The sequence below is a fragment of the Nesoenas mayeri genome, assembly GCF_963082525.1.
Source record: "Nesoenas mayeri genome assembly, chromosome: W".
Taxonomy (NCBI): Eukaryota; Metazoa; Chordata; class Aves; order Columbiformes; family Columbidae; genus Nesoenas; species Nesoenas mayeri.
The window spans coordinates 17,862,638-17,887,333 of NC_137553.1; the positions used below are offsets into that span (position 1 = coordinate 17,862,638).

Below are 24,696 nucleotides of genomic sequence, written 5' to 3' on the forward strand. Positions count from 1 at the left end.
TCAAAGAAAGACAGCAGTGGTTTCAGTCATCAGAAAACTTGTAATATAGATTTTCACTCAACTGCAGAGGAAAAAGGAGATGTACATATTTTTGCTTTTAAGTGTAACTTAGAGTTCTTACAGTCTCTTCTCTTTCATGTCAAAAGATGCTGCCATATTCATTAGTGTTGGTAAACAGTGCAGGTGATGGCTATGAGAATGAGGAAGGATTGTGTTTGCCTAAACAACAACAAAAGACTAGGTTAGAATAACTTATTACAACATTTTCAGCTATCTCTTTAGGATCAACATTTGAAGAATCTACCACTTTTCACAAGACTTTAACAAATGCATGATAACAAAACTACTTTTTGCATAATGTCAGAGCAATAATTACACATACCATTTTGAATATTTGATCTCATTAATCAATCTGAAATACAATTGAAAATAACTCAAGACAATTTTAGGACTAAGAGCCTTCTCTCTGAGTCTTCTCACTTGTATTTTTGCATTGGTGGTTTTTAAAGTTGTAAAAAGCAAAAGCATCAGATATCCTTATGTCATCTGTATAAAAGTACTAAAAACCCTAAAATCAGAAACACAATTTAAGCTAATAATGTTCATTCAGTACTTTTGACTATCAATTATTCTGCACACAAAAAAAAACCTGATAAAAAAACATAACTTCATAAGTTACTGGACATTTAATGGCTTTTATTTTGGGAAACATTTGTATTTTGGAAAACAATTTGGGTAGTTGTGCAAATACCTTTGAAAACTAAAGAATAATGAAGATAAATAAATTCCTCCAAAGTCTTAAAATAAGAGTACAAATATTCATTCAATATTTTAATAAACAGTCATCTCAGACTAGTGAATCATTTCTAGAAAACCAAAAAATACCTGTGCTTTGCAGCATACTCAAACATCAGTGCATCTAATCACTCCCATTCAAAAGTATTCCAGAAATCATGAAAAATGACATATGTTAACACAGATTCCTCTAAGATTCCTCTAAGTTTAAATCCACAGATTTAAACTACATGACTGACTGAACACTAAAAAAAATACACCAATTTTTTAAAGAAAAAAAAATCACCAAAGAAACTAAATAAAAGATTTGTTGTGGTTGTGACCCATGCTGCTGAGCTGTTGCAAATCACTGTAGTGATAAACAATCCTATACCTGAAGATTGTGGTCTTGTTTTTTTAAGCATTAAGGACAAGCTAATCCCGCACCACTGAAATGAGTCTACAGTCTTAAGATGCAGACTATATCTGATAACTCATATTAAAATTTTTGTAAGATAAAGATGTATTTCATAATCTTACTGTCTCTTATAAAGCAGTTCATTTTGAAAAACAGATTAAAAAAAAAACCAAAAAACAAACCACAAGAAAACTGATTAAAAAGTGCTCTGCTGCATATGCTTCTTGCCATCAAGAAAGGCCATGAAAAGAAAGAACTGTTTTGCAAGAAAGGTAAATCATATAACTTCACATAGGACTAACAGTTTCTCAGCAGGCTGAAAGGTAGCACTGGAGTGTATATGAAAACAATATCATCTCTATACCAAAATAATTTAGGTTAAGTTCTGCTCTTTAAGTAGGTTTCTTTTGGTTGATTGGTTGGTTTTGGTCTGGGGTAGGCTAAAGCAACTTGAGCAGGACAAATACAGTAGTGATGGATGGTTATAGGCTCTTCAGGAGGGACTGTCAGAGCAGACAAGGCGGGGGGGGGTGGGGTGGTGCTGTATATAAGGGAGGGGTTGGACTGTATGGCGCTTGCAGTTGGTGACAACACAGTTGAAACCCTCTGTGTAAGGATGAAGGGGAAAGCAAATAAAACAGATGTTGTTGTGTCAGTCTACTACTGACCACCCAGCCAGAACAATGACACTGATTAATTATTCTATGAGGAATTAAGGGATGTCTCTAGATCTGCTGCCCTTGTCCTTATGAATGGATCTTAACTTCCCGGATGTCAACTGGGAATATCATACAGCAGACACAAACAGGTCCAGGAAACTCCTGAAGCACACGGAAGATAACTTCTTGTTGCAAGTGCTAATGAAGGCGAATAGGAAAGGTGCCCTGCTAGTCACTGTCTGCAAACAAAGAGGGGCTTGTGGGTGAAGTGGTGATTGGTGACTGTCATGGTCACAGTAGTCAAGTTTCAAATCATTGGCGATAGGAGAAAAACTGCCAGCAAAACTTCAGCACTGGATATGGGGAAAGCAGACTTCAGGCTGCTGAAGGAGCTAGTTAGTAAGGTCCCCTGGGAATCTCCTTTTGAAGGTATTGATGTCCATAAATGCTGGTCACTTTTTAAGAGCCATCTTTAAGAGTGCAGGAGCAGGCAATTCCAAATTGTTAGAAGTCAAGCAATTGGGGAAGAAAGAACAGGTTGGCTGAGCTGGGACCTTCTTCTACAACTCAGGAAGAAAAGGAAGGTGTACGGTCACTGGAAGCAAGGACAGGCGACACAGGAAGACTACAGAGATGCTGTTCATCACTGTAGGGAGAAAATGTGTGTAGCCAAAGTTTTATTAGAGTTCAAGCTGGCCAGCACTGTGAAGGACAAAAAAAAAGGGCTTTTTAAAATATGTTAATAGCAAAACAAGTATAAGAGATAGCATTGGTCCATTACTTGATTAGGTCAGTCACCTCACAAATAGGGATGTAGACAAAGCAGATACATTTATTGCCTTCTTTGCCCCTGTCTTTAACACTGATGATAGGCCCTGGGAACCCCAGAGACCCATGCTGGAAGACCACAACTAGGGGGATGATAAATTCCCAGCCAACCCTGAATTTGTTCGAGACTTGCTGCTCCATCTGGATGCACATAAGTCTATGGGGCCCGGTGGGATTCATTTCTGGGTACTGAAAGAGCTGGCCAATGTCATTGCTGGACCTCTCTTAATTGTTTTACAAGGGTCTTGAGAATCTGGAGAGGTCCCAGTCAACTGGAAGCTGGCAAATGCTGTCACAATTTTCCAGAAGGGTAAGAAGGAAGCCCCCGGTAATTGCAGACCTGTCAGTTTCACTTCAGTGCCCGGTAAAGTTATGGAGAAGGTTATTTTGGCAGTTATTGAAAAACACGTGAGAGATAATGCGGTCATAGCCAGCACGGGTTCATGTTTAACTAAATTTCCTTTTATTGCAAGGTCACCCATCTAGTTGACCAAGGGAAGCCAGTAGATGTGAGGTTTTTGAATTTTAGCAAAGCTTTTGATACTTTCTCTCACAGTATCCTTCTGCACACCACTAGACAAGTCTGTAATACATTGGGTGAGCAATAGGCTGACAGATCAGGCTCAAAGAATTACAAGTAAATGAGGTTACATCACTCTTGTGGCCAGCCACCAGTGGGGTTCCCCAGGGCTGTTTTAGGGCCAGTGCTCTTTAATGCATTTATAAATGATCTGGATGCAGGAGTCGAATGTACATTAAGTCAGTTTGCCAATGATACTAAATTAGGAGGAGCTATGGACTCCCTTGAGGGCAGAGAGAACTTACAGAGATCTGGATAGACCAGAGAGGTGGGCGATCACCAATCATATGAAATTTAACAAGAGCAAGTGCCAGATTCTCCACCTGGGATGGGGTAAACCTGGTTATACATACAAACTGGGGAATGCAAGGCTGGAGAGCAGCCCCACGGAAAGAGATCTGGGGGTTTGGGCTGATGGCAAGTTGAATATGACTCAACAGTGTGCCCTGGCAGCCAAAAGGGCCAACCGTGTCCTGGGGTGCATCAAGCACAGCATAGCTGGTGATTGTCCCACTTTACAATGCACTGATGCAGCTCCATCTGCTACTGTGTGCAGCTTTGGGTGCCTCAATTTAAGGACTATTAGAGGATGTCCAGAAGAGGGTGACCAAGATGGTGAAAGGCCTTGAGGACAGGACTTAGGAGGAGTGGTTGAGGTCATTTGGTTTGCTCAGCTTGGAGAAGGCTGAGGGGTGACCTTGTCACAGTCTATAACTTCCTCAAGGGGGGCAGTGGAGGGGGAGGTGCTGATTTTCTCTCTGGTGACCAGCGATAGGACACAAGGAAATGGAATGAAGCTGCATCAGGGGAATTTCAGACTGAACATCAGGAAAAGGTTCTTCACCGAGAGGGTAGTCAGTCACTGGAACAGGTTCCCCAGGAAAGTGGTCACGGCACCAAGCCTGTCAGAGTTCAAGGAGCATCTGGATGATGCTCTTAGTCATGTGATTTAGTTTTAGGCAGTTCTGCGAGGAGCAGGGAGATGGACTCGATGATCCTTATGGGTCCCTTCGAACTTGTGATATTCTATAACTGTATGAATAAATTTAAATTTTTAAAATTTAAATTTAAGAAGTGCTATATGCTATAAAATAACCCATTATTTTGATGAAAAGTGAATGTTCTAAATTTGTAACATTAATTCAAACCTATAATTGGAAATATCTATTTACAATGAGCTACTAATACTATTTATTCTCAGCAAAAAGTCTGTCTTACCATGTGCAAAAGTTCTCCTAAAAGGACAGTTGCTCTAACAGATACATGGTCATCACTACTTGTGATCACTTCAACCAGACCCTTCAATAAAGTTAAGAAATTATTACATTTAACATATAATATCTTCTTTATTGTTTATAGAAAAAAAAAAGTAGCAAACATCTATTTAAACTTCAAGACATTAGTTACCTCTAGAAGTCCATTGGTAATAAAAGCTGAAAGCACTAAAGCCAAATAATTATCCATGAGATCAGGCCTAAGGAGAAAAAAGTATGGAAATGGTTTAGGAAGTACATTTCCTATTGTGTCTGCAAGAAAACAACAAATGTTTTTGTCAAAAGCAACAGAAAACTAAAATAAGAGTTTAGACTGAGTTTGTGAAATGCTCACCTTGACCTGGCTCGATGTGGTAGTATAGTTTTAGCTTCAGCAGCTACAAAGCCATCAGAAAGTCTCCAGCAGTCCTGAAATTTGCTTGGATCTACAACAAGAAAATATGAGCAATGATAATTATAACACTGGATTTCATAGTGTTATTTTAATAGTTGTCAGTACATAAATAATAGTTCTTACTGTTTTTTTCAGGTTTACAATTATAGAAAATTTTGTCAGAAGGAATCTCTAACGAGTCATCTAATCCACACTCCTGCACAAAGCAAGGCTAGCTTCAAAGTTCGGATAAAGATCTCATTTAAGTATCAAACAAAATAATGAAAATTCCAATTCATTAGTACATTAAACTTGTTTAACAGAAAATATCATAACCACCTAAAATTTTAAACCATACATCCATATGTCACAAAGTAGTAAGCTTGCAAAAAAAAGAATAATTTATTTACTTATAAACACAGAACAAAGTTTAAGCTTGATTATACAACTGCATGATAAAGAAATTTATAACCAGATTTTGAAGAGAATTGCTGGAATATTAAAGGCTGAGACTTAACACTGTGAGACAAAGCAGAAGATACTCCTAGGTTTACAAAGGAGGAATTCTAAAGATAAAAGACTAACTCTACTAAATATATAGACATGAAATCACATACACTTGCCCTAGGAAAAGTCTGCTGAAGTGCAACAGAGATAGCTAGCAGATACACAATATATAGTAAACACCCTTTTTCATAACTTCTGTAACATTCACCATTTTTACATTACTAATGCTTCTAACACTTCAAAGAAGTCTAATTTGTAGTAACATATTTACAGTCTTTTGTATAAATGCTCCACTACTGCTCTTGTATCAAACATACAAATGATATATAGTAAGGATGTCAGAAGAAAGACTTCTAGTAGTTTGATTAACACTGTGGGAATATAAACCAAGATTGGTGAGGAGGATTGCAAACACACTCAAGTGACTTGCAGCTGGGGTGTAGAAAATCACATATATCATACTAATCGTTGTTCAGTCTTGTGTGCCTGACAAGTAGAACCTCTGTGTTTAGATAACATAGGCCTGTGATAGACTCAGAGACACTATATCAAACATTCTTGAGATTCCTACTGTGCTGTGGGAAAGATCAAAGCACAGTGGTAAACTATGCCTGTATGAATCCTTGAAATACAGGCAAAACCAGTAGGTTCAAAAAAGTCTCTAGCAAGGACTGAGCTCCACGGTGTCTGCGTCCCCACTTGTGTGTCTCTGTCCAGGTGCTGATTCAGGGATCTCCCAGTTGGCTAGGTAGCAGAAATAAATTTACTCTTTGCATTTCATCCATGGTTTTGTGGTTGTTCCTGCATCCTGCCTGTGTTGGCTCACACAAACACTGAATATTTGATAAAGAGTTTTAAACAGGACTCCAGAATACTCAATGAATTAACTGATGAAACAGTTAGGACTGACATAATTTACAATACAGAGGAAACATTAAAGGGTTCAAATTTGTAGAAGAACTTAACAGAAAGAATTTTTATGTAAACCAATACTAAAATACTTACCTACACTGAGAAGTGCCTCAATAAATTCTTCTGCAACAACAGGGAGAGGAAGGCAAAATATATCATAGAGAACCTCAAGCAGACCTTGCTACCAAAAAAAAAAGGCAGAAATTTTATAAATTTACAAAAATGGTCTTTTTGTTCACTATTAATATTGAAATTGAGATTTTTAGAGAGTGCTAAATTTGGTGTCTTTGTTTCAGGGTTTCTTTAAGGATAACATGCTTATTCTCATAATCTGGATGAATTGAAAGGGGAGAGGGGAGATTCTATAGAAGCTCAGGCTAATTGGATTACAGTTTTTTAGAACAGTTGGCGCTGCCACCATCAACTTCTTCATTTAACAGGTAATTGAGAAGAAACATGTCTATTTATCTCAGATAAAGTACTTTAAACTCATAACTGCAGCTACTGTGAATTTGCTTTGACTTGTGGCCAAAGTAAAAATTAATTTATGCACTTTTCTCTCATCCATTCCCTCCTCTCAGACATACAGGGAATGATTCCATTCTTATTTTATGTGTAAGAAGCTAAGACAGAAAAAGCAAGCAACTTGCTTAAGATCACACAGGAATTTTATATTTGAATTACAGACTTAGACTTGGGAGTCAAATAAAATCGAGGCTAGTGGTCTCATAACTGGAGTTTGTGTTTAAACTACCAAACTGATAAAATTGTTCAAACTTTAAATGTTAATTAAAACACCCAATATTATTCCTACATCAGTACTAAATATTTACTACCTACCCGTATTTCCACATTTGGTATACAGAATACCCCAACAAGAGAGTGAATTCCAGAATTTCCAGGTTTGCACAGACTGATAATACCTAGAAAACATTACATACATAATATTCCATCACCAAAAAAACAAAAAAAAAAAGTATTAACCACATTGTTAAATTTAATTTCCAGTTTGAGTACACAGACGATAAAAATTACTAATCATAAACATTCTTCACCTTTATAACATCATCTCCTTTCTAATCAGTTTAACAAAGCTTTATAATCACAAAACTTTGTTTCTTCATGAAAAACTATAGCTTTTACCCTTTCTACTGTGAACAGTATTCTCAAATCATCTGTAAAACCAATATTTACATGGGAAAAAAATTGCAGAAAAGACAAAGTTGTCAATAAAGAATAAATCTTAAACCTAAAGATTTGCATCATCTTGACAGAAATGTGAGCAGTTTCTCCATCAAAAGCCGTATCTTAAAGAAATTATTTAGTTACCTTTAATCTTAGGTGAATTCTAAACAGAAAGTTTAAATATACTTGGAATAACATTCTCTTATGTGCCGTATTTAATTATCTTTTCCTAAATGACAAGTGCTCATCTCTAGGATTTTCACAGAATCATAGAATAGTTTGGGTTGAATGGACCTTCCTAGCTCCCCCAGTGCCACCCCTGCCATGAGCAGGGACATCTTCACCAGCTCAGGTTGCTCAGAGCCCCGTCCAGCCTGGCCTGGGATGTCTCCAGGGATGGTTCATCCACCACCTCTCTGGCCAACCTGGGCCAGGCTCTCACCATCCTCAGTGTAAAAAATTTCTTCCTTCTTTTCAACACAGTTGATTTTACTTGCATAAAATCTCTTATAATTTGGTCCTTTTACAGTATATTTTTACTCAATTAGTTTAATATTTCAATATTAATAGAGCAAAACCTCAAATTGTTTATAAATGTTACAGAATACCTCCTGAAGCTAAAGATTACACTGATTTTCAGCTTCAAATTACATTCTCTTTATGCAAAATGTGTCTGCAAAAACCTTACTCGTTTCCTTGACCATTTCTCTTGATATATCACAGAATAAATTAAAACTTACAGTAACATAATATCCAGGAAACAAACAAGTTTCTCCAAAATGCAACTTTAAATGAACAAAAAGCCAGGTTTGTACAGCTTTTTGTCTTACATATTATAAATAAACCCAAATCTTCATTCATTAAAAGTTACTAAAAGATGAAACCTACCCATCTATTTATTTTCACTAATACAAATTTAACTTTAATGATGTGTGTTATATGAACTTGAAGAAAGTTCTCAAGTTCAAAACTTCCATGCGTTTTTTGTTTTGTGTTTTGTTTGGTTGTTGTTGTTGTTGTTGTTGTTTGGGGTTGTTTTGTTTTGTTTTTCCCCTAAGAGCATACAATGGCCTCTGGTGGGTTGCACCTGGCTGGATGCCAGGTACCCACCAAACTGCTCTATCACTCCCCTCCTGAGCTGGACAGGTGGAGAGAAAATATAATGTGGCTTGAATTGTGGCTTGAATTATCAACACAGGCAAAATAGACTTGAGGAAAATTAATTTATTACATATCAAATCAGAGTAGAGTAATAAGAAATAAAACCAAATCTTAAAGCACCTTCCCCCCATCCCTCCCTTCTTCCTGGGCTTAACTTCACTCCTGATTTTCTCTACCTCCTCCCTCTGTGCAGCGCAGAGGAACAGGGAATGGAGGCTGTGGTCAGTTCATCACATGTTGTCTCTGCTACTCCTTCCTCCTCAGGTGAGGACTCCTCACACTCTTCCCCTGCTCCAGTATGGGGTCCCTTCCATGTGAGACAGTCATCCACAAACTTCTCCAACGTGAGTCCTTGCCATGGGCTGCCAGCAAACCTGCTCCAGTGTGGGGTCCTCTCTCCACGGGTCCACAGGTCCTGCCAGGAGCCTGCTCCAGTGCAGGCTTCCAATGGAGTCACAGCCTCCTTCAGGCACATCCACCTGCTCTGGTGTGTGGTCCTCCATGGGCTGCAGGTGGACAGCCTGCACCATGGGCTGCAGGGTAATCTCTGCTCCAGTGCCTGGAGCACCTCCTGCCCCTCCTTCCTTCTTCACTGCCCTGTGTGTCTGCAGAGTAGTTTATCTCACATATTCTCACTACTCTCTTCTGGCTGCTGTTTTTGCCACAGATTTTTTTTTTCCCCTTTCCTTAATATGTTTTCACAGAGGCACTACTGCCATTTCCGATTGCCTCAGCTTTGGTCAGCAGCAGATCCATCTTGGAGCTGGCTGGCCTTGGCTCTACCAGACACAGGGAAAGCTTCTAGAAGCTTCTCACAGAAGCCACCCTTTTAGCCCCCCCCACTACCAAACCCTTACCATGCAAACCCAATACATGGAGACATCCCAACTGCAATGCAGGAATACAGTTGGGTGCATGCAGCCATTGCTGCATGCCCCAATTTCAACTCCAAGGACATGATCACACATGAGGATAAAGAACATAGTAATTAGCTCTAAAGAATAACTGAGTATAGAGAATAAGGAGAGTGGAACAGTAAAACAAAGTAGACGGTACAAGACAAACAAAACAAAACAAAAACAAAAGAAAAAAGAAAAACAAGCAAGCATAAACACCATCAAGCCTGCTTTTGCTACATGTCCTTTGGGAAGACTAACAGTTTAAGGACATCTTTGTACTAAAAACTGTTAAGATGTTAGTCTCCAACATAACAAGTAATATAAAAAATAAAAAGGAAGAACATATTAGGTTGGTGCAAAAGTAACTGCAGTTTTGGGCTGTAAATTTTAAATCATTATAACTAGGATCAAACACATCTTTATTATTCAAAATATGAACCATTACAATCAACACAGTTTTGCCAACAAGAAATAAGTTTGTTTATTCCCGTAGCATAAAAATCTGTGCTTCGGGAAACTCTTGGAAAGCATTTTCTGCATCCTGCTGGTTGTAGAAGCATTTTCCCTGCAAGAAGTTGTTGAAATGCTTGAAGAAGTGATAGTCAGTTGGCGAGAGGTCAGGTGAATATGGCGGATGAGGCAAAACTTCGTAGCTCAATTTGTTCAACTTTGAAAACGTTAGTTGTATGATGTGTGGTCGGGTGTTGTCATGGAGAAGAATTGGGCCCTTTCTGCTGACCAATGTCAGCTGTAGGCATTGCAGTTTTTGGTGCATGTTACGGATTTGCTGAGCATCCTTCTCACGTGGAATGGTTTCACTGGGATTCCAAAACCTGCAGTGGATCAGACTGGCAGCAGACCACCAGACAGTGACCATGACCTTTTTTGGGTGCAAGTTTGGCTTTGGGAAGTGCTTTTGAGGTTCCTCTCAGTCCAACCACTGAGTTGGGCATCACCGGTTGTCATATACAATCTACTTTTCATCGCGTGTCACAATCCGATCGAGAAATGGTTGTTGTTGCGTAGAATAAGAGAAGACGACACTTCAAAACGACAATTTTTTTGATTTTCAGTCAGCTCATGAGGCACACACTTATAGAGCTTTTTTACCTTTCCAATTTGCTTCAAATGCCAAATGACTGTAGAATGGTCGATGTTTTGTTTTTCAGCAACTTCTCTGTAAGAGGATCAGCTTTAGTGATTGCTCTCAATTGGTCGTTGTCAACTTGCGATGGCCGGCCACTACACTCCTCATCTTCAAGGCTCTTGTCTCCTTTGTGAAACTTCTTGAACCACCACTGCACTGTACATTCGTTAGCAATTCCTGGACCAAATGCATTGTTGATGTTGCGAGTTGTCTCCACTGCTTTATGACCCATTTTGAACTTGAATAAGAAAATCACTTGAATTTGCTTTTTGCCTAACATCATTTCCATAGTCTAAAATAAATGTAAAATAAACAGCAAGTAATAAGTCAGTAGCAGAAAACATAAAGTGAGAAAAGTGCATTAAAATGATGTATAACAGAACCACATTTATTTAAGAATGCATTTCAATATCAAAAGGCAAATTTCAACAGTGCAAAAAACAGAATTCCTTTTGCACCAACCTAATATAACAGTGAAAGTACCACAGCAAGTAACATATTCAAGAGAATTGTTTCTTCAGTCACTTAACTTTTCAGGCTTATGATATTAATTCTAAGTGTCTGAGTTAAGGAAGATGCAGCAACATGCCTATCAGAAACTGCTTCTCAGAAGTTTCAAAGTTGTCACAAAGTTTTCAAGCTTCCTCCCCAAACAAGTGAGATCACATATGAGAAACTTTTGAAGAATACCTGGATGATAAATTAATCTTACTGATAATTTTTAGAACATTAAAAAAGAAAGCAAATAGTCTTACAAAGCAAAAGCCTTTCTATACAGTCTGAATCTTTCCTAAGTGCAGTCTGTAAAAATCCTAATCAAAATTTTGGTAAATGGTCATATCAACTGATCTAGTTTATTTGCAAGACATTGTCTTGACTAAAAGAACAAGCAGTCCCTGAGGCAATATCTTCATTTTAGATATTGTAATATTGCAGAGAAAGGATTCAGAAAAATGCGAAAACATACTTTTTCAATTTAGAAATGTCTTCTACATGAAAAATCCCAAACTATATCCATACTGTAATTTATCTTCATTTATAGCACTTGGTAAAAGCAAATGCTAATGAAACTATTCTGTTGATATCTCTTTGCAAATAGATTTCTTATTTACAGTGGAAGAACAATCTTAAAGGGAAATTCTTATGATATGATGCTATTTTCAACATTCTCTCTCCCATCAAAAGTCAAGAAGTACCATGAAGGTACAACTTATATGGCATTCTATAGTTGAAAAAGCACCCCAAAACTGTGTCTTATCAGTAGAGTTAGTCAAACAAAACTATGTATGAGTCCTCCAAGTTAATAATATCAAAACATATCTTTGTAACATTGTAGGAAGGTGTCCTGGTTTCAGGTGGAACGGGGTTTTCTTCTTAGTAGCTGGTACAGTGCTGTGTTTTGCATTTAATATGCGAATAATGTTGATAGTACACTGATGGTTTTAGTTGTTGCTAAGCAGTCAAGGACTTTTCAGCTTCCCATGCTCTGCTAATGAGGAGGTGCACAAGAAGCTAGGAGCGGGCATAGCCAGGACATCTGACCCAAACTGGCCAAAGGGATATTCTACACTATATAACATCATGCTCAGTATATAAACTGGGGAAGTGGGTTGGTGGTGGGACGATCACTACTCAGGGATGGGCTGAGTGTCAGGCATGGGTGGTGAGCAACTACATTGTGCATCACTAATTTTATATATTCTTTTATCATCATTATTATTATTTTCCTTTACTGTCCAAATTAACTGTCTTTATGTCAACCCACAAGATTTTTTTCAATTCTCTTCCCCATCCCACCAAGGTGGGGGAAGGGATGTGAGCAAGCAGCTGCATGGCACTTGGTTGCAAGCTGGGGTTAAACCACAACAGAAGGTATTGATAGAAATTAGACAGATCAAGAGACACAGATTACATGCTTAAATAAACCACTCTTTTACACTACAAAGTAAAAGTCCCCTTTCAATCATCCAACTTCAAACAAATAGAAAAATCTTACCTGCCCATGATCAAAATGCTGCCACTATTCCCATTTTACTAGCTAGGAACCGTGCTTCTCTGTCCTCTCTGTTATTAAAATAACAAATATCACAATACACAGTTAATTACTGTGAAACAAACAGTGTTACTAAAATATCAAGTAAAAAGTAGTTAACTGAAATTTTAGATGGAGGACAAAATCCAGAGTAAGAAAAATCTGTTATATAGATATATCTATGTGCGTATATGTGCACACACACACAAAGATTAGAATTTTTAAAGTATTGTTACTTTTCCTTTGTCGGTGGAGGTTCCACAGTAGGAGGATCACATCAAAAGTAAACTCCTATATTGGGTCACATCAAAAGTAAACTCCTATATTGGGTCAGATGATTCACTCTGAAGTCTCCACCAACAGTAAGACTACAGCAGGGGTCACTTGGACACTGACAGAGTTACACAAACTTAAGTGTCTATTGCCATTTGATAATAATAATAATAATAATAATAACAATAACAATAATAATAATAATGAAATAAGAACAAAGCAAAAAAACAAACACACAACAACCTGAATAATTCAAGTTGGAAGCATCTCAGGAGGTCTCTAGTCCAAACTCCTGTAGAAAGAAGTTGTCAGCTCTGAGACCAGACCAGGTTATACGCAGGACTTTATCCAGTTGGGTCATAGTATCACAGTATCACAGTATCTGTGGGATTGGAAGGGACCTCAAAAAATCATCTAGTCCAATCCCCCTGCTGGAGCAGGAACGCCTAGGTGAGGTTGCACAGGAACATGTCCAGGTGGGTCTTGAATGTCTCCAGAGAAGGAGACTCCACAACCCCCCTGGGCAGCCTGTTCCAGTGCTCTGTCACCCTTACTGAGAAGTTTTTTCTCAAATTTAAGTGGAACCTCTTGTGTTCCAGCTTGATCCCATTGCCCCTTGTCCTATCGTTTGCCACCGAGAAGAGCCTGGCTCCATCCTCGTGACACTCACCCTTTATACATTTATAAACATTAGTAAGGTCACCCCTCAGTCTCCTCTTCTCCAAACTAAAGAGACCCAGCTCCCTCAGCCTTTCTTCATAAGGGAGATGCTCCACTCCCTTAATCATCTTTGTTGCCCTACGCTGGACCCTCTCCAGGTGTTCCCTGTCCTTCTTGAACTGAGGGGCCCAGAACTGGACACAATATTCCAGATGTGGTCTCACCAGGGCGGAGTAGAGGGGAAGGAGGACCTCTCTCGATCTATTAACCACCCCCCTTGTAATACACCCCAGGATGCCATTGGCCTTCCTGGCCACAAGGGCACGGTGCTGGCTCATGGTCATCCTGTTGTCCACCAGGACCCCCAGGTCCCTTTCCCTTACACTGCTCTCTAATATGTAATTTCCCAACCTATACTGGAACCTGGGGTTGTTCCTGCCCAGATGCAGGACTCTACACTTTCCCTTGTTAAATTTCATTAGGTTATTCCCCGCCCAACTCTCCAGTCTGTCCAGGTCCCGCTGGATGGCAGCACAGCCTTCTGGCGTGTTAGCCACTCCTCCCAGCTTAGTGTCATCAGCAAACTTGCTGATAGTACACTCAGTTCCCTCGTCCAAATCATTAATGAATATATTGAATAATATTGGCCCCAGTACTGACCCCTGAGGCACTCCACTAGATACTGGCCTCCAGCTAGACTCTGCACCATTGACTACCACTCTCTGGCCTCTCTCCTTAAGCCAGTTTGCAACCCACCTCACTACTCTATTGTCTAGACCACACCTCTTCAACTTAGCTGTGAGGATGCTGTGGGAGACTGTGTCAAAGGCTTTGCTGAAGTCAAGGTAGACCACATCCACCGCTCTGCCATCATCCATCCACCTTGTTACATTAACAAGGTCTTAGAAACTCTCACAGAATTTAATTTTTTTTCACCTGATATCAAGTTGGAACCTCTCGTTTCCATTTCTGTGGCTGACCATACAGCCACCAAACATAAAACTAGCTCAAATGCAGACTCCTCATTGTGGATGTTTAAAGGTAGATAAAAAGAAACCCATACCTGAAGTAAAAAAATTATGATTGAAGATTTTTTAAGTAAAAGAAATATAATGGGGTAAGGGAAGAAGGGTAAAACTATTTTTCCCTTTTAAATCTGAAATGCTTAACAATATTTTAGGAAGTTGCATTCTAATCTCCTATCGTATTCAATTTCAAGTCTTTTAATTTTAGCTAATGGTTTTTATTTTGTCACTTTGGAAAGAAAAATAGTTTAATTCCATTACCATGAACACAATTGATAGCATAAGTAGCAGCACTAACACTTACTTGAGTTGTCCTTCTGCCATGTCTGGATTATGCCTGTAGTGAAAATCTGTGTAAGGAGCTAAAATTCGCTAAACAAAAGAAAGACATGCATTACTTTCATGTGATATAACAATATAACATAATATAACAATAGTTAACAGGTCTTACTCTTTCCTCAGTCCCACTGCAATCTGTCATGTTATTCCTGCTTTATAAATCATTAAGCTCTTAGCCTAAAATATTGCGTTTAAACATTTTGCACTAACACAGAGGGTGAAATCTGAAGTAGAAATTAAACATTTTCATTAGTAATCTAATGTTTAACTTCTGTCACTAAACAAGTAAAACTGAACCCACCTCTAACTCTACATCTGCTCATATATACTGTCGGGTCTTTGGATGATTAATGAGGTGCAAAACAGTAGTTATCAAAGCCTCATTTATTTGGTTTAGTTGACAATCAATCACATTTTTCAAGATGGTACTTAAACCACCCCGAAGAGCCACCACCTCGGGATTCTGAAGTGCTAAATAAAGAAAAACATGTCACTTTGGCCAGTGATAGGAAAGAAAACAACTTTAAATATGACAAACGTCATCTGCTTAGTAGATATATCTTTTTCTTCCTGAACACTGCTGAGGCACACAATAAAGCTTTTTATGATTGACATTAGCAATAAATTGAGATTTTTTAAATTCAATTTTCACCAAAAAAAATATTGGTCAGTCAGTCAGTCACCATTGTGCAGTAAGTGCCCAGCTTATTTCCAACCAAGCTTCCATACAATAGTGTCTGGATTTCCCTGCAAAAAGGTTTTGTGCTTCACTGGACTGACGTGGATGAAATATTTATACTAGAATATAAACGTGTAATAGATTGTTTAGTTCTTTAAAAGAGAAGTTTGTATCTTGAAAACATTGGTGAAGTTATTTCTCATTGATACAAAACTGAAAAAAAAACTTTAAAATTCAGCACCTCCACACAAGTATATATTTAGTATAAATCGCTATCAAGATAGCTTTTACATGGACACAAATACTGACTTCCAGAAGCCAGTTAACCGAAGTACTCACTGCAAAAAAATTTTAAGGAAAATGTTTTGTAGTTCTCTGAACACTTGTATATTTGTCAGCACCTCATATATGGAACTTTCCCTACTTCCAATCCATTACTGTTAGAAACATCAACTGCAGCAGGGAAATGTTTTTTAAGGTAATGCAAAAATTGGCAAGTCTTAAAGGAAAGTATAGTACCTGAACTTCACTTAATAGACTGAATTTATGTTAAAGTGATTTTGTTTTCTGTCAGACTAATGACTAATGAAATGGACATTAAGAACATTTAACATCTGATTCATTAGTTATTAAACAAATACCCTTAATTATTTGAATACAATGCATTTAATATGAACCCACAAAAGAGAATCTCTTAGAAGACTAATAACAACCACATCAAAATTTTTCTTAATTAGCTTTTAGTTATCTTTCCTAGTTCACAGATAATGGCTATGCATGCATGAACCATTCTGTCTCTTTCTTGAAGACCATCATTTCCAACTGCTATCAAAGAATTAGTAATAGAACTTGGGAACAATGAAGCATTCACAGTGATCATCTGCCAGAAGTTAAAGTGCCCCCTGGTTTATTCATACTATTTCTCTAAATATACTCACAGATTCACTAGTACTTTGTATCCTAGATACTACCAGACCACTCCATATATTATTTGGTTGCATCCTGCAAATCCTCAAAACACTTCCTTTTGTTCTTGAAATTCTTCATTCATCAATTTACCATTCTCTTCCTGCTTCAGTTCTTTATTTTTATATTATTTTATTATAATAAGAAAGAGTAAAAAAACACTGACTGTTGCAGAGAGAACTACTGCTACCTTCTTCAGATTTTTTTCCAATAATTTCTTTACTGACAGAGAAAACAATCCAATAATACAGAACAGATTGCAAACTATTCTAGAAGATTAATTCATACTGCACCATATATCTATCTTCAATACCTATTCAACTTTTTAATTAGCCAAGACTAAACTCTCTTGTTTTGTAGAGAGGTCCTTAGGCTGCTGCAGACTAGAAAAAAGGACAGTCAACAAAAGAAGCTGCTATAGTATTTGGAAGGTAACCGTAAGCAACACCCATGTATCCTCTTGTATAGTACCTGATCTTTCTAAAACTAGTGTAATACAACTTCATCATAAGTGGTATAGCTATATGTCACAAAAGACACACACACTTTAAACATGTTAAACTTTAAAAGTTTTTAGATGTTTAGGGGATATTGAGCGTTTTTAATAACCCAATTTCATTTATTAGTAGAAAAAATGAGACATGATTGAATGAGCTAAAACAAATCACGTTCTTCTGTGGGAAACTGCAGCGGGTCTGTGGAATCCTTGACAGAAAATATGAGAGTAGAGATCAGCCTTGAGATATTAAGATTTACCCTTGAGGAGGATGGGAGTAAAGGAGTATCCGGAGAGAGGAGAGATGTACCCGTGAGAGAGAAGGGGACAGAAGAATAACATGGATGATAGCAAGTTTAACCAATGAGATGTTAGTGCTGTAACTTGTAACCAATAGTGAAAAGACACATGAACTGGCAGAATTGTATAAAAATGCACTTGTAGCAATAAATGGCATCTATTACTTTCATCTTGAAAGAATTTGGTCCATGTCGCTTGTCCGTCTCAACCGCGACATTCTTCCCTTTTTAAGCACTCAGACAAAAAACCTGTTTCTCCTTAGAAATACATCTGTTTAACATTAGAGATGTTCATGTTCTATAGTATACAGGATATGTATATTTAATTTTAGTAAACTATGAAAAAATGTGAATAGAGAGCTACTCAGACTTTGTAGTCAAAGTTTCATTTGGAGGATGGAGTAGGGTTTTTTTGCCTTTAGTGTGTGCACAGGGTCTTGCTCCTTAATTTGGTATAAGTTCTGCTTGTCCTAAACTAGCAACTGAGGATTTTGATGGCACAGGAACTCTTCAGTACTGTAAAGGAGCATTGGCTGTTAAAATCTGTTCTTCTTTTCTGTCTTTAAATTTATTACAAATTGTTTCTATTTTTTAATAGAAGAATGACTAACCAAGGTTTAATTTAATATCCCTTTTGTTTCCAACAAAAGCAGGCTTATCTTCATTATTTTCCAAAATTGTTTTGTCCTATATTCATTTTAGATGTCTTACAGATATTTATTCAAAGAAGATTACTTTTTTTCCCTCCTTCTTTGCAGAGAGTATTAAAATGAGATGACAAATATATTTGAACACTTTAACAAGTTTATTTTTAAGATGTCTTTTTGAGAAATTTCTTGTCATACACATCACCCACAAACCAGGAAGCTTTAAGATAAGACACTAAATAAAACCCAAACTCTTCCCCACCCACACAGTCTTTCACTTTTACAATGGCATGAAGTAACAAGAATTAGCAATAGAAAAGGTGTACCAATCCGCTCTACAAAATTATAAACTTTTTTTTCTACTGACATCAATATGTACTTAGGTGTGAGGACACAAGCAGTCTCTTAAGGCTCTTTTGCTTCGATGTTTTCTTTGGTTTGAAGACACAAGAAGGAAGAATTAATTTCTTTTAATATACAATTGCAAGTATGTTAGTAGAATAAATGCAAATAATAAATATAATCTCTTTGCTTGCATTCTGCTCTACATGTTGAAATGCAATTCTAAAGACCAAGGATGGGTGATGCAAGGCTACTTACAAGCATCTATGATGAAATAAGCAACAAAGACTCACTACCGATCTTCCAGACAGGTGGGGAGGAAGCTGCATACCATAGTCTGAGAGGAATGAAGAAGGACTTCAGGGCCTTGGGATGGTTGGTGAAAGAGTCTGGGGCGCAAGTTATTTTCTCTTCCCTCTTTTCATTTTCAGGTGATGACATGGGACAGAATAGGAGGATCCAGTCCATAAATGCTTGACTATGAGACTGGTGCTACAGGCAAGGCTTTGGGTTCTTTGATAACGGCTGGTTTTATAAGACACAAGACTGGACAGTAATACATGGGAAAGGTTTATCTCACAGGGGCAAAAGGATGCTGGGACAGGAATTAGCAGGGTTCATTTGGAGAGCTTTAAACTAGATTCAAAGAGGGATGGAGTTGTAGCTGGGCTTGCACCAGTGGGGCAGCGCTCTAGAAATGATGAAGTCTGGGAGGCCTCCCACCCTCCTTGAGTGAAATTGATGAGATCAGTTCGCTCCCTGAAATGCCTGTACACCAATGCGCGCAGCATGGGGAATAAGCAGGAGGAGTTAGAAACCTGTTTTCAGTCAGGAGATGATGATCTGGTGGCAATTATAGAGACATGGTGGGACAGCTCACATGACTGGAATGTGGTCATGGATGGCTATGTCCTCTTCAGGAAAGACAGGCCAGCCAGGCGAGGTGGTGGAGTTGCTTTTTACATGAGAGAGCAACTACAGTGTATTGAGTACTATCCAGAGGCGGATAAGGAGCGAGTTGAGAGTCTATGGGTGAGAATTAAGAGGCAGGCTGGCAGGGGTGATACTGTTGTGGGTGTCTATTACAGGCCACCAGATCAGGGTGAGGAAGTTGATGAGGCCTTCGACAGACAGCTGAGAGCAGTCTTGCAAATACAGGTCCTGATTATTGTGAGGCATTTTACCTGACCTGATGTTTGCTGGAAGGACTACTCAGCCAGCCATCCACAGTCCAGGAGGTTCCTCCATTGCATTGATGATAACTTTCTGATGCAAATGGTGTATGAGACAACTAGGAGAGGTGCACTGCTGGATCTCATCCTCACTAACAAGGAGGGTCTGGTCGAAGCAGTAAAGGTTGAGGGCTGCCTTGGTTGCAGCAACCATGAGATGGTGGAGTTCAGGATCTCATGTGGCAGGAACAGAATAGCAAGCAGAATCACAACCCTGGGATTCAGCAGGGCAAACTTAGGCCTTTGCAAGCAATTGCTAGGGGAAATCCCATGCGACAGAGTACCTGAAGGTAAAGGGGCCCAAGATAGTTGGTTAGCATTCAGGGACTGTTTCTAATAAGCTCAAGATCAGAGAATCCCAACACACAGGAAGTCAAGGAAGGGAGCCAGGAGACCTGTGTGGTTAAACAAGGAACTGCTGGGCAAGCTCAAGTGGAAGAGGAGAGTCTACAGTGGCTGGCCACTTGGGAAGAATATAAGGCTGCTGTCAGAGTATGTAGGGAGGCAACTAGGAAAGCTAAGCCCTCCTTAGAATTAAACCTGGTGAGAGGGGTCAAGGACAATAGAAAGAGCTTCTTTAAATTCATGGCAGATAAAGCTAACACCACAGGCAATGTAGGCCCAGTGATGAATGGGGTGGGTGCCCTGGTGACAGAAGATACAGAGAAGGCAGAGTTACTGAATGCCTTCTTTGTCTACACTGCCAGAGGCTATCCTGAGGAGCCCTGTACCACTGAGGCCCCAGAGGAAGTCAGGACAATGGAGGGGTTTGCCTTAGTTGATGAGGACTGGTTTAGGGAGCAATTAGGCAATCTGGACATCCATAAATCCATGGGTCCGGATGGGATGCACCTGCGGGTGCTCAGGGAGCTGGCTGAGATCATTGCTAGACCACTCTCCATCATCTTTGCTAAGTCATAGGGAACGGGGGAGGTGCCTGAGGACTGGAGGAAAGCAAATGTCACTCCAGTCTGAAAAAAGGGCAGGAAGGAGGACCTGGGTAACTATAGACCTGTCAGCCTAACCTTCATCCCTGGGAAGGTGATGGAACAACTTATCCTTGATGCCATCTCAAGGCATATCAAGGATAAGAGGGTCATTAGGGGCAGTCAACATGGCTTCACCAAGGGGAAGCGATGCTTAATCAACCTCATAGTCTTTTATGAAGACATAACAAGGTGGATAGATGATGGCAGAGCGGTGGATGTGTTCTCCCTTGATTTCGGTAAAGCATTTGACACAGTCTCCCACAGCATCCTTGCTGCTAAACTGAGGAAATGTGGTCTGGATGATCGGGTAGTGAGGTGGAATGTGAACTGGCTGAAGGACAGAAGCCAGAGAGTCGTGGTCAGTAGGATGGAGTCCAGTTGGAGGCCTGCATCTAGTGGAGTGCATCAAGGGTCAGTACTGGGACCAGTACTAATCAATGACTTGGATGAGGGAATAGAGGACACTGTGAGCAAGTGGGAGGAGTGGCTGACACATCAGAAGGCTGTGCCACCATTCAGCGAGACCTGGACAGGCTGGAAAGTTGGGCAGGGAAAAATTTAATGAAATATAGCAAGAGAAAGTGTAGAGTCTTGCACCTGGGCAGGAACAACCCCAGGTTCTATTATAAGTTGGGGAATGACCTGTTAGAGAGTAGTGTAGGGGAAAGGGACCTGGGGGTCCTGGTGGACAGCAGGATGACCATGAGTCAGCACTGTGCCCTTGTGGCCAGGAAGGCCAATGGCATCCTGGGGTGTATTAGAAGGGGGGTGGTTAGTAGGTTGAGAGAGGTTCTCCTCTCCCTCTACTCTGCCCTGGTGAGACCACACCTGGAATATTGTGTCCATTTCTGGGCCCCTCAGTTCCAGAAGGACAGGGAACTGTTGGAGAGAGTCCTGCGCAGAGCCACAAAGATGATTAAGGGAGTGGAGCATCTCCCTTATGAGGAAAGGCTGAGGGAGCTGGGGCTCTTCAGCTTGGAGAAGAGGAGACTGAGGGGTGACCTCATTTATGTTTATAAATATGTAAAGGGTGAGTGTCACGAGGATGGAGCCAGGCTCTTCTCGGTGACAACCAATGATAAGACAAGGGGCAATGGGTTCAAATTGGAACACAGGAGGTTCCACTTAAATTTGAGAAGAAACTTCTTCTTGGTGAGGGTAACAGAACACTGGAACAGGCTGCCCACGGGGGTTGTGGAGTCTCCTTCTCTGGAGACGTTCAAGACCCGCCTGGACACATTCCCATGTAACCTCATGTAGGTGTTCCTGCTCCGGCGAGGGGCTTGGTCTAGATGATCTTTCGAGGTCCCTTCCAATCCCTAACATTCTGTGATTCTGTCTTTAAATATACCTTTAAAAAAAAAAGGGTTAAGAAAAATGATGTTTCATATTATACCTCACTCGGACTTCTGCTTTGAAGATAAAACTTTCTACCTATTCAATTACTGAAAAATGGGCAAAATTAATTATATTAGATGGAGAAATACTTTCTGAAGCAGTGCTAAAAACCTGTGGAGGGTTAAGATTGCGGAGTGACAATAAAACCCTGGCAGATATATTGTTAGCCCCCTCTTCCCCCTCCACTTCCCCCTTTTGCCCCTCCCTCTCCCCCCTTTCCACTCAGGACAGGCGATCGGGAGGGAAAGAAGGACAGAGAGAAGAGAGTTGGAAAAAATTAAAGATGTTTTACTAATGCTACTAATAAGAATAGAGAAAATAATACAAAATATACAAAACCAATCTTGAAAGTCTCAGCAACTACAGAGCCAGCACCCAAAGTCCTGGATTAGACTCCACAGCCAACCAGAGCTGGATTCAGTCTGTCACTAGGCCTCAGTTCGCAGGGCCGACTAGCAAGGTCCTCTCCTAATGTCGGCCATAGGGAAAAAGGGACGAGATCCTCGTGATCTCCCACTTTTATATGAAGTATTCACGTGAATGGAATGTTATACACAGTTGGTGAGTTTCTTGGTCACCAGTTTCTCGTTGCCCCTCTCGTGAGATGTCCATCCATGCTTATCAATAAGTTTACATTCCATTGCTAGGTTTTACCAAAACATGTGTCTGGTTCTCCAGGAAAATGCAGTTAATATGAAGGCTTTAGCTGACAGGCAAAATTCACTGAAAGAGAAACTTGTTTTTAACAAAACCAGGACATTCCACCCCTTATAATATGCCATTCACTGAATACTTAAACCTTATCAATATAATCTATCAAGACAATCTAATTAATCACTACTACTATATATATACACACATTTGTACATATATACACAGGAGTAATTAATCTTAATCAGTGGACCATCCTTTGAAAATTTCATTAAGTTCATTTTGTCACAACAGTCTCCCAGGGCAGGAAAAATGGTACAAGTGCATTTCATGACCACTGTTTGTGGGTTAAAGACATCAACTTTGAAGAAGTTGTCAGGCGCCACTCGAAGAAGGCTAGTTCTTGTTTCATCATCACTGTCTTGATGTGGAAGACACTTATTAAATACTGTTAGTATGGCAATTCACATCCTGCAGTTCAGTTTTGAATATTTTCACCTAAACTCAAATCCCCTTGAGGTACACACCGAACTTCTCCATCCTTAAGCATCACCCACCAGGTGCTGCCAGGTCCCTGGACAAAAACAATCCCACGAATGGGCTTGCCTTTGCCTGAGGCAGGAGTAACCCAGACTGCCTTTCCTAACATGTTTTTCATGTGTACTACAGGGACTTTATCTCCTTCTACAGTACGTAGAATTTCTGATTGGGCAGGCCCGGCTCGATTGGTTGATCCCCTGGTGTTGACCAACCAAGTGGCTTTTGCTAAATGTGAATCCCAGTTTTTAAAGGTTCCACCACCAAGTGCCTTTAGTGTAGTTTTTAGCAAACCATTGTACCTTTCAATTTTCCCAGAGGCTGGTGCATGATATGGAATATGATATACCCACTCAATACCATGTTCTTTGGCCCAATTGTCTATAATACTGTTTTTGAAATGAGTACCATTGTCTGATTCAATTCTTTCTGGTGTACCGTGTCGCCAAAGGATTTGCTTTTCAAGGCCCAAGATGGTATTTCGGGCTGTAGCATGAGGTACAGCATATGTTTCCAACCATCTGGTGGTTGCTTCCACCATTGTAAGTACATAACGCTTACCTTGACGTGTTTGTGGAAGTGTAATATAATCAATCTGCCAAGCTTCTCCATACTTATACTTTAACCATCGCCCCCCATATCATACAGGCTTTAATCGTTTTGCTTGCTTAATTTCGGCGCAAGTTTCACATTCATGAATAACCTGTGAAATAGTGTCCACAGTTAAATCCACCCCTCGATCGCGAGCCCATTTATATGTTGCATCTCTATCCTGATGCCCTGAAGCACCATGGGCCCACCTGGCTAGGAAAAGTTCACCTTTATGTTGCCAGTCCAAGTCCACCTCAGCTACTTTAATCTTAGCAGCTTGATCTGCTTGTTGGTTGTTTAGATGTTCCTCGGTGGCTCGACTTTTAGGCACATGAGCATCTACATGACGAACTTTCACAGGCAGGCTCTCTAGTCGAGCAGCAATGTCTTGCCACAGTGTGGCAGCCCAAATGGGTTTACCTCTGTGCTGCCAGTTGGTTTTTTTACATTGCTGTAGCCACCCCCACAAGGCATTTGCTACCATCCATGAGTCAGTATAGAGATAAAGTATTGGCCACTTTTCTCGTTCAGCAATGTCCAAAGCCAGCTGGATGGCTCTCACTTCTGCAAACTGACTAGATTCACCTTGTCCTTCAGTGGCTTCTGTAACTTGTCGTGTGGGACTCCACACAGCAGCTTTCCACCTTCGATGTTTTCCTACGAGACGACAGGATCCATCTGTGAACAGTGCATACTGCTTATCAGTCTCTGAAAGAGTATTATACGGTGGTGCTTCTTCAGCACGTGTTACTTCCTCCTCATCTGGAGACATCCCAAAGTCTTTGCTTTCTGGCCAGTCTGTAATCACTTCTAAGATCCCTGG

At 39.8% G+C, this 24,696-nt stretch overlaps 1 pseudogene across 1 annotated transcript in view; it reads right to left on the bottom strand.

Annotated features, from left to right (window-relative positions):
- The window catches only part of LOC308051484 (rapamycin-insensitive companion of mTOR-like), a 99,988-nt pseudogene that overhangs the window by 42,303 nt on the left and 32,989 nt on the right, over nucleotides 1-24,696 (bottom strand). The window contains exons 5-14 of the transcript in view: nucleotides 16,479-16,605; nucleotides 15,348-15,517; nucleotides 15,012-15,079; nucleotides 12,714-12,781; nucleotides 7,166-7,248; nucleotides 6,419-6,506; nucleotides 4,868-4,958; nucleotides 4,667-4,733; nucleotides 4,478-4,558; nucleotides 122-219 (exon numbers count right to left, since the gene is read on the bottom strand). The product of the transcript in view is annotated as a rapamycin-insensitive companion of mTOR-like (transcript). The remainder of the gene's footprint in view (nucleotides 1-121; nucleotides 220-4,477; nucleotides 4,559-4,666; nucleotides 4,734-4,867; nucleotides 4,959-6,418; nucleotides 6,507-7,165; nucleotides 7,249-12,713; nucleotides 12,782-15,011; nucleotides 15,080-15,347; nucleotides 15,518-16,478; nucleotides 16,606-24,696) is intronic.